This window comes from Podarcis cretensis (assembly GCF_951804945.1).
Source record: "Podarcis cretensis genome assembly, chromosome: 6".
NCBI classification, from domain to species: Eukaryota; Metazoa; Chordata; class Lepidosauria; order Squamata; family Lacertidae; genus Podarcis; species Podarcis cretensis.
The window spans coordinates 73,706,801-73,725,352 of NC_137175.1; the positions used below are offsets into that span (position 1 = coordinate 73,706,801).

An 18,552-nucleotide genomic window follows, 5' to 3' on the forward strand; every position below is an offset into this window, starting at 1 on the left:
TGGAGGCGCTTCGCAAAACGAATTTCCCTATGGGCTTGCTTCGCAAGACGAAAATGTCTTGCGAGTTCCTGCGGGGTTTTTTCCCTTCCCCCCCTTTTCCTAAGCCGTTTATCAGCTGATCCGCTGATAAGCCGCTTATCAGCTGATCCGCTAAAAGCCGCTAAACCGCTAATAGCGCTAATCCGCTAAGCTGTCAATGGGCTTGCTTCGCAAGACGAAAAAACCGCTATACGAAGAGCCTCACGGAACGGATTAATTTCGTCTTGCGAGGCACCACTGTACGTAAATTGATTATTATGACATTACCCATCAAACTGTGAGGCAATGTCTGGCTAGAAATGCCCTCATTAGAAAAGTTGTAACCTCTCCAAATGAAGGTTGTGATTGTATTCATGTTTGCCTGGGAGGAAACCACTGAACTCAGCAGAACTCACTTTCACCAAAATATGTCATGCTACAGAGAAAATCTGATTATTTCTGCTTAAACTTTATTGGCATTATAGAGGGGTGGGTGAGTGGAGAACGCAAGATTCAATGTGTTTTTTTGTTGAAGTTAGCTCTCAATCAGATCATAAAACTGGAGGCCTATTTTTAAATAAGTATAAAAACAATTATCTGTAATACACAATCACTGCTGCCCAATCCAGGATGAGGCTCTGATCCAGCCAACTTTCTCCTCCTCTTTGATTTTCATTCAACTCATTTCATCCTTATCTGTAAACAAGTCAGAGGTTGAAGCAAAACACTGCACGTTCTACAGTTCTGAGGTTCAGCAGGTTGTGAGGAAGAAAACATTCATTTCTAAAAGTACAAATCTAATGAAAACCAAAGCACTGTTGCTACTAATAAATGTAAGCCCCTTTAATGTGCCTGCTCCACCAGTGACTTTCTGTAGTCACCTGCTGTAGATTAGAAATCTGAGACTATGGTAAGGCTGGGAGCATTGGGAGAAGAGGCTGTGGCCCTAAACTGTGGTTTGCTCCTACCGCAAGGGCTGGCTTCCAATGGCTGCATATCGCCAATAAAATCTAGCAGTGGTAAAGCTGAAGGGTGCTGCTTATATTCACATTCACACCATACAAACACAACACTCTTATACCACTTGAACTGTCATGGCTTCCCCCAAAGAATCTTGGGAACTGTAGCCCTCCTTAACAAACCATCATTCTCAGAATTCTTTGGGGGATGCCATGACTGTTCAAGTGACCAGTGTTCAAAACTCCCCTTGTTCTAGGCAGATTATGCAACCGGGAATTTCATTAGCGCCAGCAGTTTCTGAGCTCTGGGCGCAGTGCTGCTCCTAAGATTTCCAATTAAAACTGCAGAGTGGAAGGAAAGGAGGACCCTTTTCTGCCTCCCCACTTCCAGCCCCTCACTGATGACTAGAGAAGAGACCCTCTTAAGAATATTAGGGGGGTGGGCAGGGGAAGGACTGCACTGTGTGGGAAATGAACATAATATTTTAGCTGCCGTTCATTCATTTTCAGCTTTGTATTCTTGTTATTAAAAAAGCGCACCTGGACATCCTGTTGTTGCGCCCTCAACCTCGGTTTAAGGTTCCATTTAGCTCCTAGCTTTCATATCTCAGTTTCTAACACTGCAAGTGACACAAGAGTGCTTTGAATGTATGACATAGATGTGACCTGTTTCTTAACCAGAACAAACACAAGTTGCACCAGTGTCTGCGATGTAGGTAATGTGCACTGTATCTACCTGTGAATAAAGGGCTGGTTCACACAAACTTTAGTTGGAGAGAGAGGGGAGAGAGAGAGAAAGAGAGAGAGAGATGCAATTGAAATTATTCAACCCCCATTGCAGATGTGAGACTGGAGAAGCCAGCATAAGTTGCGTTTTCAACTGACTTTGCGGGAACCACTTGAAGCACCTGTTGTGTTGAGCTATTTCCGCTTTCGTTTGATTTGCTTATTGCAAAGTCTGTAAACCTTGATAATAAACCCAATTTGCAATGGGGGTTGAATAATTTCAATTGCACCCACATGCACCCCTACATGTAGGGACATTGGAATAACCACAATTTCTACGACGTTTTCATTAGTATTTTGTTTTGAGATTTGGGCCTGCTATGTTCTTCACATGCTGGGAGGTAAATGCATGTGTTCATTGCACAGACAGTGGTTTGTAGCCAATACTAGTCCTGCTCGGTGTAGGCATTTTCATTAACTTCAATGGGCCAACTCTGAGTGGGGTGGCTTTGGATACAGCCCAGAATCTTGGTCTTGCAGTTGTGTGAACCAGACCCCAAAATTGCTGCAGTCAGTGAAAGCATTCAGTCCAGACTACAGTTCTCTAGTCACTGACTTTGGAGAACTTCCATTAACTTCTCTGGAGTTTCTTCAAAACAAATGATTTAAGGAGTGAGCTTTCTTTATAAGGTCTCTTCCTCATGTATTGAAAGCATTTATTATGGTTAACAGTGTCTTGCATGTATTTTACAGCACATTCTTTTTCTAAACAGAAGTTGCAGATGCTCCTATTAGCGCTAGTTTTTAATGTTTTATAATTGTTTAAAATTATTGGGGATTTTTTTAAAAAATAAAATATATATTGTCGTGTAATGTCATGAAAAAAGCTCAGGTAAATGAATGTTCGACTTCTTATTTATATTTACTCTTTTGGTGTTTGTGCAAATCATGTGCAAAATCATGTTATCGGGATATATTTGAAAAGTTCTTGCTAAGAAAAAGCCATTTTCCTAATTCTTTCCAAGGTCAGGAAGTGATGTCAACAGAGAAATGCCATATGTATTCCATCATTTTGCTTCGTATATTACAAACGTATATCTGCCCATAGTCAACCACATAAACATTACAGCAAATCATGGTCATCTAGTCTGAATTGATTTTTAATTTGTGGTGGTGTAATTGTTGTAAGGGGTGTTTCGTCCTGAGGGAATGTGAAATGTAGTGGTTTTGAAAAACTGGGGCAACGTAATGAAAATAGTGTGTTGAAATAAGTGCATTGAAATAGTCTGGACTTTGATCTTGATGCTGCTTTCAAAACCAAACCGGAGTCATTATACCGTCAGTTCACCCTCTAAGATTGTGTTCTGTTGTGCTACAGAAGGCACAGTGGGGCAGGGAGATGAAATAAAGTTTGTTCCAAATGTGGCATTTTGAGGCAAACAGTATTCATTTCACCAAACTGTTTCTTCCGCATGCCTTTATTTCAAAAGTGAGTAACGTCTCCTGCGGAGCTTTGTTTAAATTCATGTGTGTGGCACAAAAGGGAAAGGGTGCCTCCATCCACCTCTAGCCTCTGGCACCCACTGACAGGTGACCCTCAGTAGGAAAAAAAGTTGCCCATTCTTGCTTTGGTTCTTTCCCCAAAAGGAGAGCCCCATGGCCAGATGCCTGGGAACTAAAATGCATTGACCGTGGATCTTCTAAAGCAAGTGGTGAGTGACAAGAGGATGAAAATGGACACGACAGAGGCAGCCTCCTTTTTTGTTAATGCAAAGTGTTCCCAAATCAAATGGGGGCATGTGGGGATGAAAGTCTTACTAAAAGCTCTAATGAATGAGACAAATTGCCCATCACTTTCACTGGATCTTGAGCGGGAGTAGAGCCTGTGTGTGTGTGTGTTGGCATGCACAAATATTACCGTATTTTTTGCTCTATGACTCACTTTTTCCCTCCTAAAAAGTAAGGCGAAATGTGTGTGCGTCTTATGGAGCAAATGCAGGCTGCGCAGCTATTCCAGAAGCCAGAACAGCAAGAGGGATTGCTGCTTTCACTGCGCAGCGATCCCTCTTGCTGTTCTGGCTTCTGAGATTCAGAATTTTTTTTCTTGTTTTCCTCCTCCAAAAACTAGGTACGTCTTGTGGTCTGATGCGTCTTATAGAGCGAAAAATACGGTAAATATTTGAACATTTTAATTGTTACTTATTTATTAGATTTGTATACGGCCCTCCATCCATAGATCTCAGGGCAGTTCAGAATATAAAAACACAAAACACATAATAAAAATAAGAATGGGAAAAAACCCACAAACCGAAACATCACTTTCAACCTTAGTTTTCTCAACATAATTTGGCCCAAAAACGGTGAGCATTAGATTCGAGTAAACGCAGTGTGGGTTATGTGGTTACTGATTTTCATGGAGAGGGGCAAATGTAATTGAACACTATTTTCTACCAGGATTTAAGTTACGCCCCTCTGACCTTCTGAACAAGTCCTGCATCCGGTTGACAGTGCATTGTAATGAAACAATGCTCTGACATCATGGAGATGCTTCCAGGCCGAATCTGTTGTTCTTCCACTAAGAATAGCAGTAAGCATTTAGACAGATTTCCTGGATAGCTTGCATGTTCATGCATTCCTGTCCCTCGCTGACCTTAAAAAACAACAACTGGGGTGAAAAGCTTCTTGCGTTTTGCAGTGATCCTCCCTTACTCAGCTTGGTAAATGGGCTTCCAAAAGGGTATGTGCCCATTTATCAGTTTGGGCTTTTCACTGTGACCAAAGTATAAGCTCCGGTTCCTTCGTTTACCTCTTAATGAGGAAGCATGCATTAAGAAGCCTCCCAGTGACTGTGGTGGCTGCCAGTCCCCCAAAGCAGCTAAGGGAGCTGTATCTTGAGATCGCCTTTCCAGTCCCTCCTCTCACCCTGTACCAGGAAATGGTCCCTGCTGCTTAGCTTGCTGTCGTTTGCTAGGGAAATTGATTCAGGACAGTAAGTTCATTCTTCCAGCCAAAAATAGCAACTTCTTGTTCCAAGCAAGGGGAGAAGCTTTGCAATGCTGGGAGGATGCATAAAATGTAGAGCAAGGAATGAAGTGGAAAGCTGTTTAGTCATAGGGTTGAGGGACTAATGCAATAATCCAGTTTGCATTCAAAGCAGACAACAACAACAACAACAACAATTCTATTATTTGTACACCACCCATCGGACTGGGTTGCCCCAGCCACTCTGGGCAGCTTCTAACATATATAAAAACATAATAAAACAAACATTCAAAAGCTTCCCTATGCAAGGCTGCCTTCAGAGGTCTTCTAAAGGTTATCTCCTTGACATCTGATGGGAGGATATTCCACAGGGTGGGCGCCACTACCGAAAAGGCCCTCTGCCTGGTTCCCTGTAACTTTACTTCTTGCAGTGAGAGGGCCCTCAGTGCTGGATCTCAATTTCAGGGCTGGATGATGGAGGTGGAGATGCTCCTTCAGGTATACAGGACAGAGGCTGTTTAGCACTTTAAAGGTCAGCAACAGCACCTTGAATTGTGCTTGGAAACATACCTTGATCCAATGTAGATCTTTCAGGACTGGTGTTCAGGATCACAGCTTCAAGAGTTGCACTGTCCCAAATTTTGCACCGCTGTCCTCCAGCCAAGTAATGTGTATGAGAAACTTAGGCACAAGTGTGCATAAAAATTGGTGGCCATTGCTACTTCTTTTGGGAGTGTATTCCATATGCAGGTTTGTTTGTTTTTACCACAGAAACCTTCATAAGAAAAGCTCTCATCTCCTAAACCTGTTCCTGACACAGGAGACCCAACCACTCCCCATGGTCTATGGTCCCTGACCCACTGAATGCTTTAACATACCTCAGTTTCCCTCTCCCCAATCTTCTACCCTCCAACAGACTCCCCCTCCTCTTATTTTAACATGCCACATTTCAAGCAAGCTCGCATTGACCCAGTTATATTCCAGAGCAGGGGTCAGCAAACTTTTTCAGCAAGGCCTGTCCACTGTCCCTCAGACCTTGGGGGGGCGGACTATATTTTTTTTGGGGGGGGGTGAATGAATTCCTGTGCCCCACAAATAACCCAGAGATGCATTTTAAATGAAAGCACACCTTCTACTCATGTAAAAACACCAGGCAGGCCACACAAAAAACCCAGAGATGCATTTAAAATAAAAGGACACATTCTACACATGGAAAAACACACTGATTCCCGGACCATCCATGGGCTGGACTGAGAAGGCGATTGGGCTGGATCCGGCCCCCGGGCCTTAGTTTGCCTACCCATGCTCCAGAGCATAGTTCACTAGGTCAATGCTTCTGATGTTTAGCCCAGGGACAATGTCTGAGACACACATCAGCCCTGAAGTTAACCTTATACAGTAGCTTCACAAGAGCTGTATTATTTGGTCTTCACGAAGCCAGTGCTAGATTCTTGTCCATTCTTCTAAGCCAAGTTTCCATACATTCCGCTACGTTTTTCTTTAAAATTGTATCATTTAGTGTCTTTCATCCATATATAGCTTGCATAAGATTAAGTTGTTTCTGTGGAACATCCATCAGAATTACATAGACAACATGTAATACTCGCTCTGCCTTGTTATTATACTGCCGGGTGCTGTTTAGTTGCTAAAAGACCCCTTGAGACAGTGCTTGACATAGAATTCTTGACATATTAACTCCTCATGCTTGCCAAGCCTGCTTTTACAGGCAATTCAGAATTCCTAATAATTCCTGCAAGATGTTCTTTTATAAATCCGATTACACAACAGGGGCCCAATACAGCTTATTACAGTAGAATTTTTAGACAATTTGCTTTAATGACGCAATTTTGGTAGGCTTCCAGTGAAACTAGATTAATTTGCAAAGCAATCCACTTTTATTATACCATCGTTCAACCTCTTTTGAGGCAACGGCAATAGCATTTATTTATTTATGCAGGGCATTTATTACCTGCTCTTCAGCCGAGGCTCTCGCAGCTGTTTGCACAACAATAAACCTGATCAACGACAAAGCCATTTGCAAAGAATAAAACCATACAATACAATGCAGTGAATTATACAACAATTAAATACACACAAAAAGAAAACAGCAATTACATTCTGGCATAGTAGACGACCAACCATTCTCTCTGTTCCAACTGAATCAACAGAGATGGTTCAGGTGCTAGACCAGTGCCTTGAAGTGCTGATGGGCTGGGTGTGGGCCAATAAACTGAAGCTGAATCCTGAAAAAAGAGAAGTGCTATGTGTTCCTGGTTTTGGGGCCCAAGGGGTGGGCATGCAGCCTGTCCTAGATGATGTTCCACTCCCCTGGAAAGAGCAGATCCATACCTTGGGGGTCGTGGGAGAGCCAGTGTGGTGCAGTGGTTAGGAGCGGTGGACTCGTAATCTGGTGAACCAGGTTCGCGTCCCCGCTCCTCCACATGCAGCTGCTGGGTGACCTTGAGCCAGTCACACTTCTCTGAAGTCTGTTGTCCTCATTCACCTCACAGAGTGTTTGTTGTGGGGGAGGGAAAGGAGATTGTTAGCCGCTTTGAGACTCCTTCGGGTAGTGATAAAGCGGGATATCAAATCCAAACTCCTCCTCCTCCTCTTCTCCTCCTCCTCCTCCTCCTCCTCCTCCTCCTCCTCCTCCTCTTTCTTCTCCTTCTTCTCCTGGATCTAACACTATCACTGGAGGTTCAGGGTACTGTGACTGGCTATTTCCAGCTATGTTGGACAGAGATGACCTACACCATGCTCTGGTAGTTTTCAGATTGGATTATTGTGTTCTAAATGAGTCGGCCCTTGGAGACGACTCAGAAACTTCAACGGGTCCAAAATGCAGCTGCCAGATTACTGGCTGGGGCTCCATTCAGAACCTACATAACTCCCCATTTTAAAACAGCTGAACTGGTTAGTTGCCAGTTTGTTTCAGGGTCCAATTTGAGATGCATGCATTGCTCTTAAAAGCCCTCAGCAACTTAGTCCCCAATATCTGAAAGGCTGCCCCTTTGCTATAGACCCTCTCAAGGATTAAGGTCAGCAAAGGAGACCCTCTTGGTAGTTCCATTGCCTTCTTGTTTGGATGGTGGCAGACTGGAGAGGAACTTCTCTGTGGCAGTCCCCAAGCTGTGGAATTTCCTCGCCACAGAGGTCCTCTGACACCTTCCTTGTTTAGTTCTCATCACATACTGAAGATGCATTTCTTTACCCAAGCCTTTGACACGTGAGATATTTGTAGAACCCATCCCACTCTTCTGATCATAAATTGTTTTAACCAGTCTTACTTTTCTAGAAAAAGTGGTGCCATAAACGCCTTCTTTGTTCCCTTATAATGGTGATGGCACTCACATAAGACATACTGGAACTGAGTTCTGGTGAGTTCCAGCTGGGAAAAAGTCCTGGTTTAAACTGGTTTTTAATCTTATGTTTTTTATATTGCTGCAATCCACCCTGAGAACATATCGGAAAGGATGGGTATCCCACTTCTGCTATGCAACATTTGCCCAATAATATGATCACATTGGAGTGGGACGCAGGTGGCACTGTGGGTTAAAGCCTCAGCGCCTAGGGCTTGCCGATCGAAAGGTCGGTGGTTCGAATCCCTGCGGCGGGGTGCGCTCCCGCTGCTCGGTCCCAGCGCCTGCCAACCTAGCAGTTCGAAAGCACCTCCGGGTGCAAGTAGATAAATAGGGACCGCTTACCAGCGGGAAGGTAAACGGCGTTTCCGTGTGCGGCTCTGGCTCTGGCTCTGGCTCTGGCCAGAGCAGTGATGTCACGCTGGCCACGTGACCCGGAAGTGTCTCCGGACAGCGCTGGCCCCTGGCCTCTTAAGTGAGATGGGCGCACAACCCCAGAGTCTGTCAAGACTGGCCCGTACGGGCAGGGGTACCTTTACCTTTTATGATCACATTGGGAAAGCATTGCAAAACTACGAATATAGCAGAGTGATGTGTGGATGGTCCATTATAAATCAATCACTAATGCACTCTTATTGTGTCAAAGACACGTTGCAAAATTCACCTGCTAATGACCACCAGTCTGAAGGGACACTCACTCAGCTTTCAGGGACCAGCTCTGATTGAGTCAGAATCTTGATGCCTGCATTTGCTGAATGTCTGGATAAGTCCCCGTCCTCCGTCTCCCCGAGTTGTTCTATCTCTTTTTTCAATGTTTGTCTTTCCACCCTTAAAAAAAGAGAGAGAGAGCCTCTCCCCCCTTGGTTTATGAAGTTTTTCTTAGGTTTAGACTGGGGTCAGAAGAGCGAATCTGAAGAGCTTCAGAGAAAGAATGAAAGGTTATATTTATTTATTTTTCCAAGCTATGGAACGAACTGGAACAGGATGAGATTAAAGTAAACAACGAAATAAGATGGGAGCCTGACTAATGGGGATATCACGGCAGTAATGGAAATTGATTGCAAAGGAAAAGAATGGCAGCGGAAGAAGAGAAAAACAACACTCTTATCCTAAGGCCAAGAGGAAGTTATATTGTCCTCAGTGATCTAGTTTCAAAAGAAACAAGGAACAAGCTCAATTTTAAAGCGATTTATTTTTAATAGAGACAGTATCTCAGCATAAAGGCCAAGCTGTAGTCGTCCAGTCTGCAGAAACCAAGCCAAATGCATGCGCACATAAAGAGTACATTCTGGTGGGTTCATAATATTTCAGTTTTAGACACTGAGTACACAGGACAGAAAGCGGATGAGAAGCAACATTTCATTGATGAAGCAATGCTGGGAGAATGGAGGCACTTCTTTTAGGGGCAACTGGGTAAGGACCATAGCCAAGTGGGACAACACATGCATTGCAAACAGAAGACCCCAGATTCAATGCCTGGCCTTAATACAGGCCCACACGGACCTGTAGGCTGCCTTCCAAGCCAAAACAGAGCAAAAGAAGTTAATGGGAGACAAAGAAATGGCCAGAGGAGACTGATCAGCTGTGTGGATGTCTAGAGAGGCTTGGGGCTATACAGAGACAGTGAGAAGAAGCTGGTAGGGAAGGTTCTACAAGGGAAGAGCCATAGCTCGGTGGTGCAGCTTCTCCTTTGAAAGCAGAAGCTCCCAGGTTCAGACCCCAGCATCTCCAGGTGGGGTTGGAAAGGACCTCTGCCTGAAATCCTGGGCAGCAGCTACCAGTCAAGGTAGGCAATGCAAAGCTGGAAAAACAAAGGGTCCATATACCTGGCCCTGAGAACTCTCCTCAGGCCCTGTCCCTTGCTGTCACTGATGATGATGATGATGATTGGGTGGGCTTCTCGTGCATCTACTCACACACTTGCACACTGTCCTATTAACCATGCACCACAATAGACACCCAGAGAATAGCAGAAGTGTGGCTTTATTATGCAGCTGATAAACAGGACTAGTTTTGAGGCCAGCTTACACAGAACTGAACTGGTAGAGGGCTGAAACACACGCAACATAAATCCCACCCAATGAGTCATAGGAGGAGCAATGTTTGCAGTTATTATTTTCTTAACCCCTTTTCACACACCATATACTACAATACCTGTTCCATGCCCTCCTCGAGGCCTTTTACCCAACTGCATTGTGTGTTTGAATTGCTGTAATGCCTCTTGCTTCATACCCTCCAACATTTCTCCAGTGAAAATAGGGACATCCATTATTATTATTATTATTATTATTATTATTATTATTACCCCATACATCTGACTGGGTTGCCCCAGCCACCCTGGGCAGCTTCCAACATATGTGAAAACATAATAAAGACATTAAACATTTAAAATACTTCCCTATACAGGGCTGCCTTCAGATGTCTTCTAAAGGTTATATAGTTACTTATGTCCTTTCCTGGAGGGTTAAGTAACTCCATACCCTCCGACAGCTTTCCGATGAAAATAGGGACATCCTAAGGAATAGCAGGACATTCTGGGATCAAATCAGAAACTGGGATGGGTTCTGTAAATCTGGGACGTCCTTGGAAAACAGGGACACTTGGAGGGTCTGTCTTCAGAGCACCCCTTTCCTTGCGCCACAGTTTTTTCCATTTCTTTCTTGTTCCCCTGACAGAAATACCATGCTGAAGGAAATGGTACACACCCTGACAGGAAAGGGTGACTATTTTTAGACTTCCTCTATTGAATCAAATAGTTGGGAGCTTCCGACAGCACCTAGCTGCTGTATGCTGATCAAAAGTTTCAGGATGGACACCCTTTGGGTCTGAGGTAGAATGCCTCTAAGTGAAAACCCATGGCAGAGTGTTTCATTTGCAATGTACAATGAGATCTCGTTGTGAATTTGATTCGAAAATGTAAAAGGACAAGAGCTCCTGGAAGGGCTGCAAAGCTATATAATCTTAGAATGTGGCTTAGGCAAGAAAGAACCCTGAACCTCTGAATTTGCCACTATGCTACACTACTGTTGTTGTTTAGTCGTTTAGTCGTGTCCGACTCTTCATGACCCTATGGACAAGCACACGCCAGGCACTCCTGTCTTCCACTGCCTCCTGCAGTTTGGTCAAACTCATGCTGGTAGCTTCAAGAACACTGTCCAACCATCTCATCCTCTGTTGTCCCCTTCTCCTTGTGCCCTCCATCTTTCCCAACATCAGGGTCTTTTCCAGGGAGTCTTCTCTTCTCATGAGGTGGCCAAAGTATTGGAGCCTCAGCTTCATGATCTGTCCTTCCAGTGAGCACTCAGGGCTGATTTCCTTCAGAATGGATAGGTTTGATCTTCTTGCAGTCCATGGGACTCTCAAGAGTCTCCTCCAGCACCATAATTCAAAAGCATCAATTCTTCGGCGATCAGCCTTCTTTATGGTCCAGCTCTCACTTCCATACATCACTACTGGGAAAACCATAGCTTTAACTATACGGACCTTTGTCGGCAAGGTGATGTCTCTCCTTTTTAAGACGCTGTCTAGGTTTGTCATTGCTTTTTCCCCAAGAAGCAGGCGTCTTTTAATTTTGTGACTGCTGTCACCATCTGCAGTGATCATGGAGCCCAAGAAAGTAAAATCTCTCACTGCCTTCATTTCTTCCCCTTCTATTTGCCAGGAGGTGATGGGACCAGTGGCCAAGATCTTAGGGGTTTTTTATGTTGAACTTCAGACCATATTTTGCACTCTCCTCTTTTACCCTCATTAAAAGGTTCTTTAATTCCTCCTCACTTTCTGCCATCAAGGTTGTGTCATCTGCATATCTGAGGCTGTTGATATTTCTTCCGGCAATCTTAATTCTGGTTTGGGATTCATCTAGCCCAGCCTTTCACATGATGAATTCTGCATATAAGTTAAATAAGCAGGGAGACAATATACAGCCTTGTCGTACTCCTTTCCCAATTTTGAACCAATCAGTTGTTCCATATCCAGTTCTAACTGTAGCTTCTTGTCCAACATAAAGATTTCTTAGGAGACAGATGAGGTGATCAGGCACTCCCATTTCTTTAAGAACTTACCATAGTTTGCTGTGATCCACTACTAGTGACCACTTATAACTGGGTAACCCTTTGCCAGAGATGTGGCTTACTAGTCTTGCAGGAGTTAACAACAACTAAGATGTTGTGTAAGTTGCTGGGCACTTGCCCAGAGTGAAGAATTAGATGATTGCACTGAAACGCAGGTTATTATAAATGCAATGGTTCCCTGCACAATTTCCTGAAAGCCTCCCCTTTTTTTCCAAATGCCAAGCAAGTACCTTAATTAGTCAAGAAGAGGCTAAAGCATGAGCGGATCATATAAATGGAAGAAATACGACTGCATCACTTTTGGTTGGATGGTGCCTTCAAGAAGACTGCACGCCAAAAGCCTCAGAAATAATCCTAAATCACTCCAATGCACATAATAACTGCACGCTCTTAAACCTCTGCACTGGTGATCATCAAAAAGTTATGACATGATTAAGAAGATCTAGAACATCATTTTATCAGAATGTTCAGAACATCCGCTGAAAACCAGGATGCCAGACCTTCTCTAACTAAAACAGCAGCAACCATTTTAGGGAAGTATAAAGTAAGCCCAAATATCCGGGGGTAAAGTATCGAGACTGGTATTGTTTGAGGGCAATGTCATGTGGACTGCACAAATGAATTGGAGCTCAAACAGGTGCAAACACACAATAAACTTTGGTATGGACAGCCCATAGTCTCTACCTACTTTCCAGAATGGTCTTACAGACATAAGACTGTTTTTCCCTGGGTGAATGGTCCCCGCCTTATGAACCCCATCCCCTTTGTTGCAGTCCTTGTCTTTCCCTACTGAGTAGATATTTAAGAAGTCATGTTGCCAATGTCTCATATTTTCAAAGGCTCGTCCTTTCTCCACTTTTTGTACTCAGGGCAGCTCTGGAAATAAACAGTTTGCTTCCTTTCTCCTCCCAGTGGGACCAAGTGATAGCCCATGGGGAAAGGAGATTGGGAAAAAAAAGTTTCCTCTTTCTAAGATGGAAAACAAAGATTATGCAAAGGCTTTGGGGCATGACTCACATAAAACACTGACCTCCAGTGATGCTTGGGATGATTCAACACTCCAGCCTAAACACATATGTTTGGAAGTCATTCTATTGGCATTTCCAGAAAGTTATACACGGCTATCACTTCTTGATGGGCCGTATGTAACAGTGGTCTGAATTTTAGTTTCCCATTTGTTCCATATTCTAACTTCTGGACAGGGATTAGAAGTACCAACTCTCTCTTTTTGGGGGGAGAGGGGATTCAATTAAGAAAAAGAAATTATTGATTTGTTCTCTCTCTCTCTCCACCACCAGTGTTGGTTAAGAGCAGTAGACTCGTAATCTGGGGAACTGGGTTCGCGTCTCTGCTCCTCCACATGCAGCTGCTGGGTGACCTTGGGCTAGTCACACTTCTCTGAAGTCTCTCAGCCCCACTCACCTCACAGAGTGTTTGTTGTGGGAGAGGAAGGGAAAGGAGAATGTTAGCCACTTTGAGACTCCTTCGGGTACTGATAAAGCGGGATATCAAATCCAAACTACTACTACTACTACTACTACTACTCCTCTTCTTCTTCTTCTTCTTCTTCTTCTTCTTCTTCTTCTTCTTCTTCTTCTTCTTCTTCTTCTTCCCCCCCCCTCTCTCTCTCTCTTTGAACCCAGGAGGGTTCAGTCTAGGGTGGAGCCTGCATGTCCAGGCACAGAGTCCACAGAAAATACTATTTCCCTGTGAAGTTTACACTCATACAGTTGAATTACTTGGAGAAGCTCTGTCACACATGACCACAGATCACCACAACAACACCATCCGTCCATTCCATGCCTGTGCTGCCATTTTGAAGCATACAAACACATGGCACAGGTAACTCAACAGGCTCAGCCAAGACTACAGATAAAGTCACATATATTCATGATACGATAAACAGATTTGGCTCCTTAAATTGACATGAGTGGAAAGCCTTTGCCCATTTGAGAGATGGAGAACATCAGTACCTGATTTCTCTTACATACAGATACACAGGATTTCTCTCTCAGTCACAAAGATAAAACACATGCGAAAGTAGGGTTGTACTATACAGTTTGCACTTCAGATGGATGGCTAAGTTTAAACCCCACCAGTCTACTACCCTTAGTTTCGCAAGATTGTCATGACAGCACTTGGAGGAAAATTGTCAACCAAAAGTTTCACTTTTCTGATTTATCACCACAACAGTTATTAACACTGGGCTTCTGTAAAGCAAATAATTTAGACAGCACCTATTCATTTTGATACGCTGGCACCCTATTTGCAAAATTTAACCATTCCAAAATACAGACACACTTTCACTTACACAAGATTAAATATACTGCCTTCAGCTGTACAGTGGTACCTCGGGTTACATATGCTTCAGGTTACATACACTTCAGGTTACAGACTCCGCTAACCCAGAAATAGTGCTTCAGGTTAAGAACTTTGCTTCAGGATGAGAACAGAAATCGTGCTCCGGCAGCATGGTGGCAGTGGGAGGCCCCATTAGCTTCAGGTTAAGAACAGTTTCAGGTTAAGAACGGACCTCCGGAACGAATTAAGTACTTAACCCGAGGTACCAGTGTACTTGAGGGTGAATTTCAAAAAATTCCACTGGAAAATTCCACTGGAAAAAATGTGCTCTTCTCCTCCCCTAGCCTACAGGTTTATATCAGGGATAGGGAATCTACAGCCCACCAGACATTGTTGACTCCAATTCCCATCATCCCTGATCACTGGCCACATTGGCTGGAGCTGACAGGAGTTGCAGCTTGCCTTGTTTCTTTTTGAAAAATTAACAATAAGCTTTCTGTGCCTTTCCCTCCGCTAGCGGCAAGAAAAAAAGTATCTGCTCTATGTCAACTTTTTATCTGCCTCTTTCTAAATTCCACACTGCATTACATATGCTCCGTAATTCAATTTACATTTAAAAAGAAATATATGAGAAATTAATTGGCAAGGCAGCATCAGCATGCTCTATTGCAAGGACTCCAAGGGGAAAGGATGGGAACAGGCGGATGGAGTCATTGGCGAGGCGAGGAAACAGGCACGCTTTCCATTACCTCAGCATATGTGCATCTCTGGAGTCAGGGAGAAGGGCCAAAGACCATTGTGGGAGACTGACATATTTCATTGCAGCGAGGCAATATGCCATTCTGGATTTGTAGATCTACAAGTCAGAGCTGAGCCTTGCAGAACTTACAGCTAGGTAGCCTCCAGCGCACAATAAAGCGAAACTCAAGACAACTACATTAAAGACACTACAGGGCAGGACTGGAGCCAAAGCAGGGTTTACATTACAATGTAAACGACTGGGGAGACAGTCAGTATAAAATGCGTGCTCTTCTTGTTCATTGCCTAAGATCTGTAAAAAGTTTGTGTAATAGGTACCCATTGTCCTATTAGGTAGGACATATGTCCAGAATTTCCCAGATATAGCTGGCAACTTTTCCATCCTGATTTTCACTTTTTGAAATATGGTAACCCTATATTAGGAGGGGACCAGAGCCATGCCCTTAGCTGGGTGGGTTGTGGGGAAAAGACTCCTAGCCGTCACGGAGAAGGGAAATGCTCTCTGTAGTGCAGCAGAATTGCCAGTGTACAGAGCAGGCTGGTCGCATAGTCTCATTTCATTGCTAAACTGAGATATAAAAAGTCAGTTTACAGGTTGCAATATGGCAGCCTTGATATGTAGGTGTTTTCCATTTCCTGCATGTACACATATTTTTCTGGACTTCTCGCCCAGTCTTGAAAACTAAAGATGGACAAAATTATTGGGACATACAATATAAAATGACAAAATCTTTTGCAATGACGAGGTCAACTGTGATGCATTTTTGAAGTTGCAATAACACCTGGTTTCTGTGGGCACGTGATTGCTTTGTTAGCATTGGAAAGCTACTTATTTCTGCATTTTGAATGCATGCACCTTCTTAGACAAGTTGGCCTATGGTATCCAGTCCCATAAAAATATTATGGGATACAAATGCTGCTAGACCCAGAATATTTGCATTCCCCCCCTCTTCACACACCGCCCCCAGAGCCTGTTCTGGCTTGGATTTGAAACAAACGTAACAACCAATATTGCCAGACTAATTAACCATAACTCTGCTTCAACCTGAAGAGAAGCAAAACAAACGTTCAATAATTGTATCCCAAAGGTACCTGGAATCAAACCTGAAGGGGATGTGACGGATGTGTGGTTGATGTTGCTAGGAAACAGACGTAAGCAGTGAAAGCACAAGGTCTGAAAGGGAACATCATTAATGGGATGTTTCTATTAGCTAGCAAAATGCTTAGCAACTGCAAGGGTGAGTATCATGATGGGATGGTACCAGAGAAAGAGGAGAGGGTAAAAGAGAGAGGATAAGGTGAGGACAGAGTGAATACTTACTCACTGAGGTGCTCTTTACACGTTTGCCCAATTGCCCATCCATGATACAGCTGAAGGTTTCAATGACCCAACTGTATGAGGCAGGGCTGATTCCATTAGTCTATTTCCCACAGAACTGGCACCATCTCCTAGAGGGGTGCCAATTCTATTGGAAAGGCCCACGGGATTGACTCCATCCACCTGGCTGAGTCACTTAAACTAAGGTTGGGGCTGATGGATGTTGTAGTGCAATAAGATGCGGAGGGCAGTGGCAGAGCATGGGTTGCCAGTGCCCAGGGCTGTGCAGAGGGGTGGGAAGGAAGCAAGTGGAGTATGCATGTGCATTCAACTGCCTAACAGTGTCCACATCACCCAGGAGATCATGGTTGCATAGATAGAAAAACAAGAGTCATTCTGTTGTCTGGAGAGGCCACTTCCTGGTTTGCATGGATAAGCTGTTTTCAACGGAGTCTGGCGAGCAGCCAGAGGATTTCTCACCACTGCTAAAAATCCTGTAATGAAACATCATACAGTGTGTGGGGGGGGGAGATGTTGCATTCCTGGCTATTACTGAACACCCCCATGCAAATCTCGATTCAAGTATGGCAACAGAACTCCTATGGTCCTACATACAACCTTATGAGCTGCTCTGTTTACTTGCTCCGTGCTAGGGTGCAACCCTCTATTATAAGGTAAATCCAATGTCCTGTGTTTTTATCACTAGACATAACAATGTCCCATGTCCAGATCTTTGTCACAGGCTGCATACAGTGGTACCTTGGGTTACAGACGATTCAGGTTACAGACTCCGCTAACCCAGAAATAGTACCTCGGGTTAAGAACTTTGCTTCAGGATGAAAACAGAAATCACACCATGGCGGTGCGGTGGCAGCGGGAGGCCCCATTAGCTAAAATGGTATCTCAGGTTGAGAACAGTTTCAGGTTAAGAACGGACCTCCAGAACGAATTAAGTTCTTAACCCGAGGTACCACTGTACACACTATGTCTTTGAAACCCATTCAAAGCACATCCTTTCCCTCAGAGAATTCTGGGCACTGTGGCTTGAATTGCAAATCTGTGAGGGATAAATACAGTGCCCAGAATCCTTTGAGGGAAAGAATGTGCTTTGAATGTGCTTTAAAGGTATACACAGTCTCGGGATATACATGAAACAAATTTGAGCTTTCTGGGTAACGTTGAAGGGCTTTCACTATTTTAGCGACCATTTCACATTTTGAGACTGCCATGTTCAGTTTTGTTTAGAATATGTCAAAGTGGTGTTGAATGCCACCCCCAATCTGCAAGATTCCAAGGGGTTCCAAGGTCCATGTTTCCTTTTGGAAATGAGGTACAGTGAAAACGGCAGTGTCTTTATGATATATGGTTTCTTTATATTACAACCTGACGCTGCGATGGAGGGGTTCACAGCATTTACACCCCAAAGGGGTGTGCTTTCTCCCATAGCCTCAGCCCTGTATTCCAGCAGAAAGCAAAACATTGTGCTCTGCTTTCCTGCATTTACAGCCTGCAACCTTTCCCCCTAGGTCACCTCACCACCAACTTTAAAACTCATTTTAAACTCTGCCTTTGTCTTCTAACTAAGTTCTGACCCACTTGCCCTCTGAAGAAGAGCGCCTCTATGTAGTTTTCTTAATGGGCCATTTCCTTTGTGTTCTTAATGGCTCATCTCCCAGGCGATTACCTCATGAGGAAGCTGGCCTGGCTTATTTAGCATTTAACCTTTACTGTGTCCAGGGATTAAGTGGCTGGCACCCGCAAACTCATAACACAGGGGAGTCTGGCACTCACAAACTCATAACGGTATCCTCTTCCACCTTCTTATGTTATCATGCTTTGTAAACTGAGTGAAGATAATCTAACAGTAACAGTGGTAGGAAATGTTCTGATTTATCAGAGTTATTTGTAAACGGCCGGGGGGGGGGGGCTGATATTCAATTTGTATCCTTTTTGTCTTACCAAATGATCCTGTTGAGATAAGATAAATAAGATAATGAATCAGCAGAGGTGCCCTTTCTCATTCCTTCATTTTCTGTTTACACAGTCCACGTATGCTTCTG

The 18,552-nt window shown here is 43.9% G+C and overlaps 1 protein-coding gene across 1 annotated transcript in view; it reads right to left on the minus strand.

Moving 5' to 3' along the window:
• The window catches only part of KYAT3 (kynurenine aminotransferase 3), a 339,782-nt gene that overhangs the window by 94,571 nt on the left and 226,659 nt on the right, over nt 1-18,552 (minus strand). The window lies entirely within an intron of this gene.